This window comes from Ornithodoros turicata, chromosome 5 (assembly GCF_037126465.1).
Source record: "Ornithodoros turicata isolate Travis chromosome 5, ASM3712646v1, whole genome shotgun sequence".
NCBI lineage: Eukaryota > Metazoa > Arthropoda > Arachnida > Ixodida > Argasidae > Ornithodoros > Ornithodoros turicata.
The window spans coordinates 28,422,150-28,435,631 of record NC_088205.1 but is presented as its reverse complement, the minus strand read 5'-3'; the positions used below and the strand labels follow the sequence as shown (position 1 = coordinate 28,435,631).

Below are 13,482 nucleotides of genomic sequence, written 5' to 3'. Positions count from 1 at the left end.
TATCAAAAGTTAGATAGATGTAGATAGACGTAAGGAAATCAGGCTATTGCACGTGGCTCTCTATTAAGCCTGATAAAGAAGAAGCGGTACTTCACTGTTTAGAAAAGTGTTTATTTGCGTCCTTTGACCAGCAGAGTTCGTCAAACATATATATTATTTTACAAATTGAATGGCAGTTTGCCTGGACGGTAGTATCCTTGCAGGAATGGGAGCTCGCCGTGCCTTCAGTTGAAACAGTCTGCAAAAACGGGAACAGTCAGTGGAGAATTCTAAACATTTCGCCATATCAGCTCCGCGTTTTCTTTTCTTTTTCCAAATCAACAGCGCGATGCCCGTTGAGTAAATGCTAACAGTAGCACCCCAACACCTTCTTCCCTTTCTTTGTGCACCTCCTACAGAAGGGCCTTGTTATTTCAGCTTTACGCGGCCACAGTGCATAAAGCTGTGCTTAATACTTCGAAAGGCTATGCCCTTGTCTTAACGTCTTCTATTCCTCGGGTTGCCAGTACAGCTAAGCACGCTTTTGATCCTTTGCAGTGTGCGTAGCGTAGATCATTTGGGAAAAACCTTACCAGCAGAATGATCAACCATAGAATCCACGGCCACCACCGAATCCACGACCACCGCCGAAGCCTCCTCTGAATCCACGACCACCGCCGAAGCCTCCTCCGAATCCACGGCCACCGCCGAAGCCTCCTCCGAAGCCACGACCACCGCCGAAGCCACGGCCACCTCCAAACCCGCCTCTGCCGAATTGGGCTTCAACGGCAACCAAGGCGCAGGCCACGAGGACGAGCACAAAGATGGCGATCACTGCACGCTGCATTATGTTTCTTTCTACACAGGAACAGCATACATAAAAACCGTGACGTTATTTGTCTCTCATCTCTTTAGGACGTTTATCGGGTGGACAGTGAGGATTATAAGTAACACATCAATCGTTAATAAGGGGCACAGTAGAACATACATGGATGTCACTATGTAACTTTCAACTGAATCGAAATTTCGAGATATACTTTAGCACTATGACGAAATTACAATATTTCTAAAATTACTATGCCGAACGTTCCATCCATTGCAAACCAGCGACCCGTTTGTTCACTTCCCATGCAGAGGAGATGGATAACTTTGAGGATAGAATTTTATATAAGCTAAAAGCCTTAGGAAGACGATCGGTGCAAGCGATACGAAAATCATATAAGGAACAACATGGATATATCGTTTGATAAGGCTATGCAAAGTGTAACGTTTATCGACAGCGTCGCCAAGTGCATCCTTGCACGTTTGAGCGATGCTTAGCGTGTTCCCGAACTACGATAGAGTGTTCCGCAATACTGCAAAATTTATTGTTCGACGGAAACTGATAAAGAAATTCGAATTTTTGCAACATGTAACTCCACCGTACGAAGACCTGTTTGTTTAATTAGATGTTCTCTGCATAGTTCGTAGGCGTTGTAGTCTGCGACGAAGCTAAACTACCAATGCATGATTCCGACTACTTTTTGGTTTCGCATTCTTCATTTGCGTTTGATAACGCATTATCCGTACTTCGATTTCAATTGTCAACCACGTTGAGCGACCCGCAAGCCTGCGTGGTTACAAAATAGCTAAGAGGAAGCTACAAAACATGCTCCCAGATGTGCCATTTATACTCGGTCGTAAACTACTGTTTGTGTCCTGGCTACCGACCACTAATTTTCAATAAAACGAGAAATTATGTCCTACATCCATTGAAATAGCGAGCAAAATCTGTGCTGTGATGCAAAATGAAGAAGAAAAATCATTTAGGTGTTTCGCACCCGGGCTGCAAGATGTAAATATGGTCTGTTCATGTCCTGGTTCATGTAAATATGAAAACTTTAGGACATATTGAGAGTTTCGGTTTCGTCATTCATACTAGTGTATCGATTCAAAGCGAAACAAAAATTTAGATAAAAAAAGCAAAAATTTGAGCATTTTTCTCCGCACACAAAAACTGCCCGCCAATATTTCGTAAGCAGAAAATTCGCTAAACCCAAGCCAGGCGAAGGGAATACTACCTGTCGTCATTTAACAATTATTGCTGAACATATCACGAAAAGCATAGCACTAAAGATTTAAGAAACATCTTTCCGGAACAGCACCGCAAGCGATACTGCCCCGACGACCGTTTTATGGGCCGCGCACTGAAGAGGAGTGCTGCCACTCTTGAATTAATGGACCCCATTACCTGTTGGTGCTCCGATGGCGGAATGTATTCCAATACGGCAGGATGCAGGAACAATGTCGTTTTTATAGGGGAGATGATGCCCGCCTTCAGGCGGAGTGCCAGGAAAACAAACAGCAACCAATAAACAACCTTGAGTTTACGGTTTTCACGTCGTGTGTGGGGAACGCCTTCTGTGCTTTCATACCTGGTTGCACGTCCGCAATCATCGGGGAAAGAGACGGGTTCTTCCATCTTACACAGTCTAACGAGCTTAGGTCCGATTGCAACACAGTAAATAGTTTCCCAGTATTTGCTTTTCAAGCTAATTGTGCGGGTACAGTCAAGAGAAAGGAAAACTACTGGTAGTAGTACGCCGTGCAGTGTTTCAGCGAGATAGTCTCCTCGAACTTAATGTCGCGCATTTAGTGTTTCGCAACCGTGGTGAGGCACACTGAGGAGGCTGCACGTGCCAGTCATCTGACAAGCGTTCCTTGGCAGGGGCGGATTTAAGGGTCTGTCATGGGGGGGGGGGGGGGCGGTCTTAAAGAAATTTCGTGTCGTGCTTTGCGGCGCAGCATCGTCCAGGAGATAGGGTTTTTACATAGGGAACACGACCGTATGGGGGGGCGACCGCCCCCCCGGCCTCGCTTAAATCCGCCCCTGTTCCTTGCCCACAAGTACTGTAGCGTTAGTGTAACGTTACACTGTAAAATGAGAACTTCTTCGTGTTCTCTTAACTGGAGGGTATATGTTTATTAAGAAAAAAAGAAAGGAAATGTTAGTCAGGCAAAGAGCCGGCTTGCTATTCCAAAAAAAAAGAAAAAAGAGAAAACGAAAAAACGAAAATAAGGAAAGAAAGGAAAAGGAAAGAAGAAAAGAGACACTAGAACAACGTCACATGCGGTTCACGAGTCCTGAGACTCGGAGAAAACCGAGGAGAGCAGCTGTGACAGCCCACTGGTCGGGGTGCAGGACGGTGCCAAGGCGAGCGGCCAACGAAAAGTGGTTACTGCCAATCTGGAGCAGACGGCAACGGAGGGTGTTCCTACACTCTTAAAAATGAACCTCACCGCATAGCAAGCTCCTAGCCAACCATCATCTCGAATGATATCGTTATCTGCCCTGATTTGTTGAAAACGGGGGCGTACGCCTTTTTTGTGATATTTATGCTGTTCATAATTGTCACAAAAAGGCGTACGCCCCCCCCCCCCCCCGTTTTCAACAAATCAGGGCAGGTAACGATATCATTCGAGATGTTGGTTGGCTAGGAGCGTGTTATGCGGTGAAGTTCATCTTCCCCACGCCAGGCCTGGTATACTGACGGACGTCCTCTTCCCCGAAGGTTCTTGTGCGGAACGACTTTCAAAAACTCGCGGCCTCGTGCGCTTTCTCCAAGCAACGGGCCTAGCGGAGAGACCACTCTAGTGCACCTCTCACCTACAGTGTGCTTCTGTCCCATCAGTACCGGTCATCCTGCTTCTACATCACTTTGAAGTCCTCAACTCCCCTTTCTCCCACCTTCTTTTCCTTTTTTTGGCTATAGTCGTGACGATGCCCACTTGAGTGCGGCCAACAACGGCAAGCTACCTCGACACTCCCCCCCCCCTCATTTTTAAGAGTGTACACTGTTAAAACAGAGGGGGGGGGGGGGTGATGGCAGGATAGGCTCGCCGTTGGCCACACAGAAGTGGGCGTCGTCACGACTATAGCCAAAAAAAGAAACTTCACCACATAGCACGCTCCTAGCCAACCATCATTCCGAATGATATCATTCTGTGCATTGATTTGGCGAAAATGGGAGGAGGCGCCTATCTGGGACAGATTATCTTGTCCCAGATAGGCCCCTCCCCCCTGTTTTGAACAAATCATGACACAGAATGATATCATTCGGTATGATAGTTGGCTAGGAGCGTGCTATGTGGTGAAGTTCTGTTTTAACAGTGTATGGTGAAGGTGCTGCTGACAATGCAGGAGCTGGTGTGGGATGTCAGCTTCCACGCCACAGACATTGCAGTTTGGTGAATTTAGCCGACCCATCTTGAAGAGAAGTGAGTGCGTACGGGCAACATTGAGTCGTACACTCTTAAAAATGAACTTCACCGCATAGCACGCTCCTAGCCAACCATCATCTCGAATGATATCGTTATCTGCCCTGATTTGTTGAAAACGGGAGGCGTACGCCTTTTTTGTGACAATTATGAACAGCATAAGTGTCACAGAAAAGGCGTACGCCTTCCGTTTTCAACAAACCGGGGCAGATACCGATATCATTCGAGATGATGGTTGGCTAGGAGCGTGCTATGCGGTGAAGTTCGTTTTTAAGAGTGTACACTCTTAAAAATGAACTTCACCGCATAGCACGCTCTTAGCCAACCATAATCTCGAATGATATCGTTATCTGCCCCGATTTGTTGAAAACGGGAGGCGTACGCCATTTTTGTGACAATTATGAACCGCATAAGTGTCACAGAAAAGGCGTACGCCTACCGCTTTGAACAAATCAGGGCACATAGCGATATCATTAGAGATAATGGTTGGCTAAGAGCGTGCTATGCGGTGAAGTTCATTTTTAAGAGTGTAGGCGGTGGAGAAGGGATTCTTCTTTATGGCTGCGGTGGCAAGTGATGACGAACTCCATCAATGGGTCGCCGCCCCATTGATGGAGTTCGTCATCACTTGCCACCGCAGCCGTAAAGAAGAATCCCTTCTCCACCGCCTACAACTCAATGTTGCCCGTACGCCCTCACTTCTCTTCAAGATGGGTCGGCTAAATTCACCAAACTGCAATGTCTGTGGCGTGGAAGCTGACATAGACCGTAGGAATGTGTTGTAAGTCGTAGTTTCGGCACGGAACTGCCCAGCACATGTGGCACACCGACGGCGAATATGTAGAAGGCATGTAGAGGCTGTAAGCGGCAGAGATGGGAGGGCCGAAGTGTCATCAGATCCTGCGCTTGTCGCTACTGCGTCTGCTCGGGTATTTCCATACAGGCCTATGTGGCCAGGGACCCATTGAAACGTGATGTTGTAACCAGTGGCTAAGTGTTGATTGAATTTCTGAAGGGTCATGGTGTGCAAATCGCTTATTATGCTGAGGCGGGATGACGACAATATATCTAATGATGCCTTGCTGTCGGTAAGAATGGCCCACGTTTCCTGCCCTGATCCTATAATATGCTCCAGTGCCGCTAGGATACCGAACAAGTGGGTGATTGCTGGAGCTATGTGGCGACTTCATATGTCGCCTGCAGCCCCATTTCCAACGCTCCATTTCGCCACGCAACAAGCTTAAGTCCATCCAGCATTCGGAGTGACATCGTTGTGCCTTCTGACTGTTGAAAGCTATAGGGGTACGCATTTTCTGTAATAGTAAATTACGAGTACGCAGGAGGCTACGAAGGTGAGAATGGAACGCCACCTGGTGTACGCACATCGTCCCCGGCAATGTTGAAAATCACAGACTTTCAAAATCCCAAATTGGCACCGCCTTAACCGCTTTGCACCGCGGGGAAACTGTAGTGAACAAACTTGAACTATAAAATGAAATCAAATAACTCAACCTTAAATTCAATTGTACTATAACCTTGGTCGCAATACAGCACTATATATAGGTCTCTCGTGACCAGAGCCGTTCCTAAAGGGAGGGGGGAGGGGGGGGCGCCGGGCGGCAGCTTCCGGGAGCTACGTTGGACAATAAAACGAGTACCAAGAGAATTTTGAGCTGGGAACGGCATATGAACCTTTCTTCTTTTTTGTTCATAGAGCGTCTAGAGCTTCACATAGAGCCTCACGCAATCGCTCCCCAAGTGGAAGCACACCTCTGGACGGCTCTCATGGACCATACACTTACCAACGTCACTTCATTTTGTGTTGCTCCAGCGCGTCCGCCCTGCTAAGCCTATCCGTCGCTGAAATGTGCATTTCATTCGCTAAAACGACTTCGATGAACATACAGCGAGCTGCCGCGTGCTACTTTGAAACACGGTCATTCTCAGACCTTGTAGATAGAAGCTTTGATTTTGCAACTTGTGATTTTGGTATTGTGGATTTTGAGATCTGGCATTTCAAACGCCGATATATCGTGGCATTACACTAAAAAAAACAGAGGGAGGGGTAAATGTCGAGCCGGGCTTGCGAGTGACCATCGTCACGACTAGAGCAAAAAAAAAAGAAAAAGGAGAGAGAGGCTGAGGGGGTATATTTTATAGAAAGAAGAAAAAGGAAAAAAAAAGGGAAAGGTCAGCCAGGCAGCAGGCCGGCTTGCGACTCCAAAAATTAAAATAAAAAAGCAAATGCAAATGTCAGATTGTCTTCATTAGTATAGTCATTGAAAGCCACGATGTCAAAGGGGAGGCTCGTACGAAGCTTCACTTACGGCACGTACCGGTGAACACTTACGCACTTACGCACGACTTCGATGAACATACGGCGAGCTGCCGCGTCCTACTTTGAAACACGGTCATTCTCAGAACTTGTAGATAGAAGCTTTGATTTTGCAGCTTGTGATTTTGGTATTGTGGATTTTGAGATCTGGTATTTCAAACGCCGATATACCGTGGCATTACACTCAAAAAACAGAGGGAGGGGTAAATGTCGAGCCGGGCTTGCGAGTGATCATCGTCACGACTAGAGCAAAAAAAGAAAAACGAGAGAGAGGCTGAGGAGGGTATATTTTATAAACAGAACTTCACCGTATAGCGCGCTGTGCGCCAGCCATTGCCACGAATGATAGGGTTATCGCTTCTGTTCTGAGAGTGAGGGTGGCGTACGCCTTTTTGTAGCAATTGGGAGATATGGCAATTTCCACAACGGGATAACAAAAGATAATAACATAGCACAAAATAACAATAACATAACATACCCCAATTGCCACAAAAGGCGCGAGCAGCCCTCTCTCATAATCAGCGATAATCAGCGATCATAATATCATAAGCGATAACCCTATCATTCGTGACAATGGTTGGCGTACGGCATGCTATGCGGTGAAATTCTGTTCTTAGGATGTACCCCGCAATCAGCCTCTGATTTTCTCCAAAAATATCGAGATATTAGAGGGGGGGGGGATGGCAGGATAGGCTCGCCGTTGTTGGCCACACAGAAGTGGGCGTCGTCACGACTATAGCCAAAAAAAGAAAAGGAAGACGCATAGCAAAACAAAACACAAAGGAAGGACGGACGGATGGAGGATAGAGGAGGTTGAATGATGGGGATGCGGTGAGGTGCACGAGTTCATCGGGGAGAGTACAGTATTAGATGGGTCGATCAGCGAGGCCTGTCTTCAGCAGGAAGAGAATGAGGTTTCTTGCTTTGGCGGAACGTTCGGCAGAAGAACCAGCGGGGTAGAGGATGTCTGCTAGCGAGCCCGAGGTGGAGCGAGGGAGATATGTTTCGCGCGCAGAATGGTATGCTCGGCAGTCTCGCAGGATGTGTTCGATTGTTTCGGGTTGTTGACAGTGGCCACAGCAGGCGTCACCCCTAGAGCCTATCTTGAACAGCTGAGAATTGGTGAACGCGCACCCAGTGCGGAGCCTATGGAGCATGGCCTGGATGCTTCGAGGAAGATTTTTCGTGGGAAGAGGAGGGCGATTATGACGCATGATGTCCCGTATTCCAGGGTGGCGCAGTTCAACAAGGAGCTGAACAGACATCTGCCTGTCGGCGTCGTCCGGAGTTGGCAAAACATTGCTGCAGCCCAGGTGTGCCGAGGACGCCAGCTGGTCCGCCCTTTCGTTGCCGCCGACACCGACGTGGGACGGTATCCATTGGAAGGCGATCTCGCCTCCAGCTTGTTTATGTTGGGCGCACGATCTTCTGATGCTTCGCGCTAAGATGTTGTCACACATGGGGTTCATCACGTCCCATAGAGCGCTTCTCGAGTCTGTGAGTAGGACTGCTCTGGCAAACCCTCGTACCTGGACCGCAGCAGCTGCATGCAGGAGAGCCAGGAGCTCAGCAGTCGTGGAGGATATCGGGTAACGCGATGATCTCCCTTGCCAGGACACGTTCACTGACGGGATGTGGAAGGCACACGTGGCACTTTTGGTACGATCGTCAATAGAGCCATCAGTGAATACCAGAGTATGTGAGTGGTAGACGTCAGTTATGAGGTTCTCAGCCGCCGTTCTAGCGACCAGGGGGCTACATTCCCTCTTTTTATGAATGCCCGGAACGTCAAGCGTTACACCCGGTACAAACTCTCGCCATGGCACTGAAGGTAACCCAGCAGGATGTTGAGGCGATCGCTCACTGTGGGCCAGGGCGCTAGTAGCGTATACGCCGGCCAAGCGGCCGAGAGACGTGTGTGACCTTTTTACGAGGGCAGAAAAAAGAGAGTGCTTGCTTCTGGACGTGGCCAAGTTGTCTAAGTGGCGGAGCCCCCTAAGCTCGGAGTGGATACTGACAGGCTTTTCCTTGGCTTCCAGGTAGGTCTGGGTAATTCCAGAAAAGCTGGGTATTCCAAGCGCCGTTCTTATCCCTGCCCGATGGAGCCGCTCAAGAGCCTGCCATTGTGAAGGTCCCAGATCCACGTACGGCGACACGTACAGGATACGCGAGAGAATGAGGGCTTTGTGTAGCGTGAGCAGCGAACTTGAACTGCAGCCCCATGATTTGCCACTGATCCTTCGGAGTAAATTAAGAGTCTTCTTGCCTTTACACACCGTTTGGCTTACTAGCCTAGACCAGCGTAAAGAGCTGTCAATGGTGACACCAAGGTAACGACAAACCTCACATCTTGGGATGGGAGTGCTGTTGATGGAGAGATTAGGGAAACCCTTGCCCACGTACTTTCGGCGGGGAATGCAAACCAAGCATTGAGATTTTTCTGGAGATACAACAAGCCCCCTTTCAAGAAGTGCCGCACTGAGGCCGCCGAGATATTAGAAGAACACGAACAACACGCTGAGGGCCTATACCATGCGCGGAATGATACCGTTATCACACTTGATGGAAAGCGCGGGACGGGCACGCTCGAAACAGAACTTCGCTGCAGAACACGCCCAGAACCAAGCATAATTCCAAATGACATCGCTCTTTCTCCTGACCTGTTGAAAACAAGAGGTGTGCGCCCTTTTGTGACACTCATACGGTTATGTTAACTGTCACAAAAAGCGTACGCACCGCGCTTTCCACAAATCACGCATAATAGACGTATATTCTGCGCAATGGTTGACCTCCAGCATGGCATGACATTGCCAGCATGACAGTTAACGTCAGCTGCATACGCGTCACAAAACGGTGTACGCGTCTCGTTCTTAACAATTCAAGGGAGAGAACGATGTCATTCAGGATTGTGGATGGCCATTTGCGTGCTATGTGGTGGAGTTCTGTCTAAAGGAACGTACACTATTGAAATAGAACGTGAGCAGATAACGCGCTCATACACTCTAAAAACAGGTGGTGGTGTCGGTGACGAACCGGCTTGCCGTTGTTGGCCTCTAAAAACAGAGCTTCACCGCATAGCACGCTCCTAGCCAACCATCATGCCGAATGACAACGTTCTCTCCCTTGACTTGATAAAAACTGGAGGCGTAGCCTTTTTGTGGCACTTATGCAGTTATGTTCATTGTCACAAAAAGGCGTACGCCTCGACCTTTCCACAAATCATGAGTGATAACGGTACAACTCTCTGGTATCACTCTATCGTATCGCATCATACCACTAAATGGTTGACCTTCAGGTAAAGTGCCGAGGACACCGGCAACTAATCGGAAATATAATTAAATTAGTCAAACTCGAAGTTTTCCGCAGTGGCGTGCCGCGTGTTGAGATTTCAGTGCACGGAGGAGATACCCTGAGTGGGCCAAATTAACCCACACACTACGGCTTCGCTCATGATCACAATTTGATTACGATGTGCCGCGAGTTATCAGTTATCAATTTCCTGAAACGTGACAGCTAAAACATTCCTAAATTTTTATATTTTCATTTTATTTTACCTTCGTTTGCAGCACGTCCGGACGTATCAAAAGGTAGAGAGATGCGGAAAAGGAATGTTTAAGGAAAAGAGTCCACTGCGTGTGGTTCTCCATTAAGGTTGAGAGAGAAGAGGCAGTATTTCGCTGTTTGGATAAGTGTTTATTCACGTCCTTTGTCCAGCAGAGTTCGTCGCACACGTCTCTCTTATTATTTTACAAATTCAATGGCAGTCTGCCTGGACGGTAGCTTCCTTGCAGGAATGGGACATCGCCGTGCCTTTAGTTGAAACAGTCTGCAAAAACGGGAACAGTCAGTGGAGAATAATAAATGTTTTGCTTTATCTGCTTTGCTTTTAATGCTTTATCAGCATCGCGTTTTAGTTTTCTAAGTTATCACCGCGATACAGGCTGAGTAAACGATAACAGTAAAGGAGTGAAGGTCAGTGATTTATGCAGATCCCCCTACGCCCCCAACACCCACTTCCCTTTCTTTCCTGGGCACTCCATACAGAAAATACTCGTTAGGTCAGCTGTAGACACATGTGGGCTATCGTACGTAAAGCTGTTTTTAATATTTTGAAGGGCTATGACCTTGTTTGGACACCTTCTATTCCTCTCGCTGTCGATACAACTAAGAACGCTATTTGCCCTTCGCCCTTTACAGTGTGCGTAGCGTAGATCAGTTGGTAAACATCTTACCAGTGGTATGATTAACCATAGAATCCACGGCCACCACCGAATCCACGTCCGCCGCCGAATCCACGGCCACCGCCGAATCCTCGTCCACCGCCGAAGCCACCGCCGAATCCACCACCGAATCCTCGGCCACCGCCGAAGCCACCGCCGAAGCGACCACCTCCAAAGCCGCCTCTGCCGAATTGGGCTTCAACAGCAACCAAAGCGCAGGCCACAAGGACGAGCACAAAGATGGCGATCACTGCACGCTGCATTATGTTTTTTTTTTTCTGCGCAGGAACAAAGTACATAAAAACCGTGACGTTATTTGTCTGTCATCTCTTTATGTCGTTTGTCTGATGGACAACGAGGATTATAAGTAACAATACATGGACGACAGTCACGCAGTTTTAAACCGTAGCAAAATTTTAAGATATACTTAGCACTATTGCGAAAGAAAATTATTTCTACAATGATTCTGCAGAACGTTCCATCCTTATTCGTTTCCCAAAGATGGATTACTTTGAGGATAGGTTTTCACATTAGCTCTAAGGTTTCGGAAGACGTTCGGTGCAAGTGATACGAAAAGCATTTAGAGAGCGACATGGATATCGGTTGACAAGGCTATACAAATCATCACGCCTATCGGCAGCGTCGCCAAGTGCATTGCCATGCACATATGAGCGTTATTCACTGCGGTAAAGTGCTCCATTTGTACTCTGCTGTAAACTATACTGTTTGTATCTTGGTTACCCATGACCAATAATTTTGAATAAAATGAGGAAATATGCGCTGTATCCTGAGTCGTAACTGTACCGAAATAGCGAGCAAAATCTGTGGTGTAATGCAAACCATTTAATTTAATGATTACCGCCCTCACCCCGCGCTCTAAGATTCCCCATGTCCTTGTTAATCTAAAAATGAAAACATCAGGACATGTTCAGCGCTTGGGATTGGATTCAAAGCGAAACAAAAAGTGAGAAGAAAAGTACAAAGTAGAGCATTTTTCTCGACCCACACAAACTGCCCGCAAGCATTGCGTAAACACAAAAACTCTAATCCCAAGCTAGACAAAGTATATACGACCTGTTGTCATTTATCAATACTTATTGCTGAACATCTCACGCAAAGCATAACACTACGAAGGAGTGCTGCACTCTCGAATTAATGGATCCTCATTACCTGTTGGTGCTCCGACGATGAAATGTAATCCAGTATGACAGGAAGCAGGAACAGTGTCGCTTTTATAGGAGAGACTAAGGTCGCCTTGAGGCGGAATGCCAGAAAAAAACAAACAGCAACCAATAAACTACCTTGAGTTTACGGTTTTCACATCATATGTGGGGAACGCCTTGTGCTTTTATATCTGATTGCACGTGCGCATTCATCGAGGAGTGAGTTGGGTTCTTCTAGCTTACTGTGGAGCAAACTCGGGCATGATTTCAACGCGATAAACAGGTTCGCAATCTTGGCATTACAAGCTAATTGGGCTGGCACAGTCTTGAGAAATGGAAACTACTGGTAGTACGATGTGCAGTGTTAGTGCCAGATAGATTTCTCGAACTTGATGCCATGCATTTAGAATAAAGTGTTTCGTCACCGTTCTGAGGCAGAGTGAAAGGCTGGCACGTCCCAGTAACCTGGCAATCGTTCCTCGTCCATATATATACATGGACGAGGAACGCTTGCCAGGTTATATAAGGTCCGTGTGACGTTACACTGTAAAAGGATAAGTACACCACGCAACAAGCCCAAAGAAACATTCGGAGTGATATCGTTGTGCGTTCAGACTGCTCAAAGCGGCAGGCGTATAATCGCAACCCCAACCGCATAACACTCTCTTAGCCAAAAATTGCCCAGAATGACATCATCCTGTCCTCCGATTTGTTGAAAACGCGAGGCGTACACCTTTTGTAGTTATGCTACTTATCACAAAAAGGCCCCGCGATAGCACTGCGATAGCGGTATCATTCTGCGCAATGGTTCGCCCCCATCGTGTGATGCTGTGAACTTCTGCTTCTTAAGCGCATGCTCCCTTAGTGGCAATTACAGCACAGCTGTATTGCTGGAAGAGCGTACACCGCTAAAATAGAACACAAGCAGATCACCCGCTCACATCTAGCCATCATTCTGGATATATCGTTTACCCTCGTGGATTTGGCGAAAATGGAAGCGTACGCCTTTTTGGACAATTTGCATTTTTCGTTAATCACCCAAAAAGGCGTGTGTTTCGTGGTTTCAACAAGTCACGAGACCCAACGGCATAACTTTGAATGACCGTAATTGTTTCCGGGCGGGGAAGGTTGCGAAGTTCCTCCGTAGTGCGGAGCGTATGACGGTGCCCCATTTGAATTGGTATAACAACGCGTGTCCAGAGGTGCACCCAAAAAGAGATGGACGTGGGCTAGAAGTGAAGAGAGATACTAATAAACCTTACACGAAGGCAACCGGACTTGCTGTTTTTGCGTGCATATTCTTTTCTTCATGGCCACGTTGATGACAGTTATGCGTACCCTGCATAGGCTGCACGATCTAAAATTATATATGAACTATAGTAACAACATAACAACGTGTACAAATATAAATATCCTTCTGGTTCTCTTGAAAAAATGATGCGTACGCCTTTTTATGGTAATTTTAGGGCGTACACCATGCTCTCCCCTCTAATAAGAAGCTTCACTGTACTGGTTGGCGGAGGGCAGT

General features: G+C 47.3%; 2 long non-coding RNA genes across 2 annotated transcripts; both read right to left on the bottom strand.

The window, feature by feature from the left end:
- Window positions 1–90: 90 nt before the first annotated feature.
- LOC135394272 (uncharacterized) lies at window positions 91–2,319 on the bottom strand. Its single transcript, XR_010422810.1, has 3 exons — window positions 2,210–2,319; window positions 573–837; window positions 91–238 (listed from the first exon to the last, which is right to left on the bottom strand). It is a non-coding gene; the product is annotated as an uncharacterized LOC135394272 (long non-coding RNA).
- A 7,924-nt stretch (window positions 2,320–10,243) lies between these two features.
- LOC135394273 (uncharacterized) lies at window positions 10,244–12,064 on the bottom strand. Its single transcript, XR_010422811.1, has 3 exons — window positions 11,962–12,064; window positions 10,804–11,069; window positions 10,244–10,397 (listed from the first exon to the last, which is right to left on the bottom strand). It is a non-coding gene; the product is annotated as an uncharacterized LOC135394273 (long non-coding RNA).
- Window positions 12,065–13,482: the final 1,418 nt, after the last annotated feature.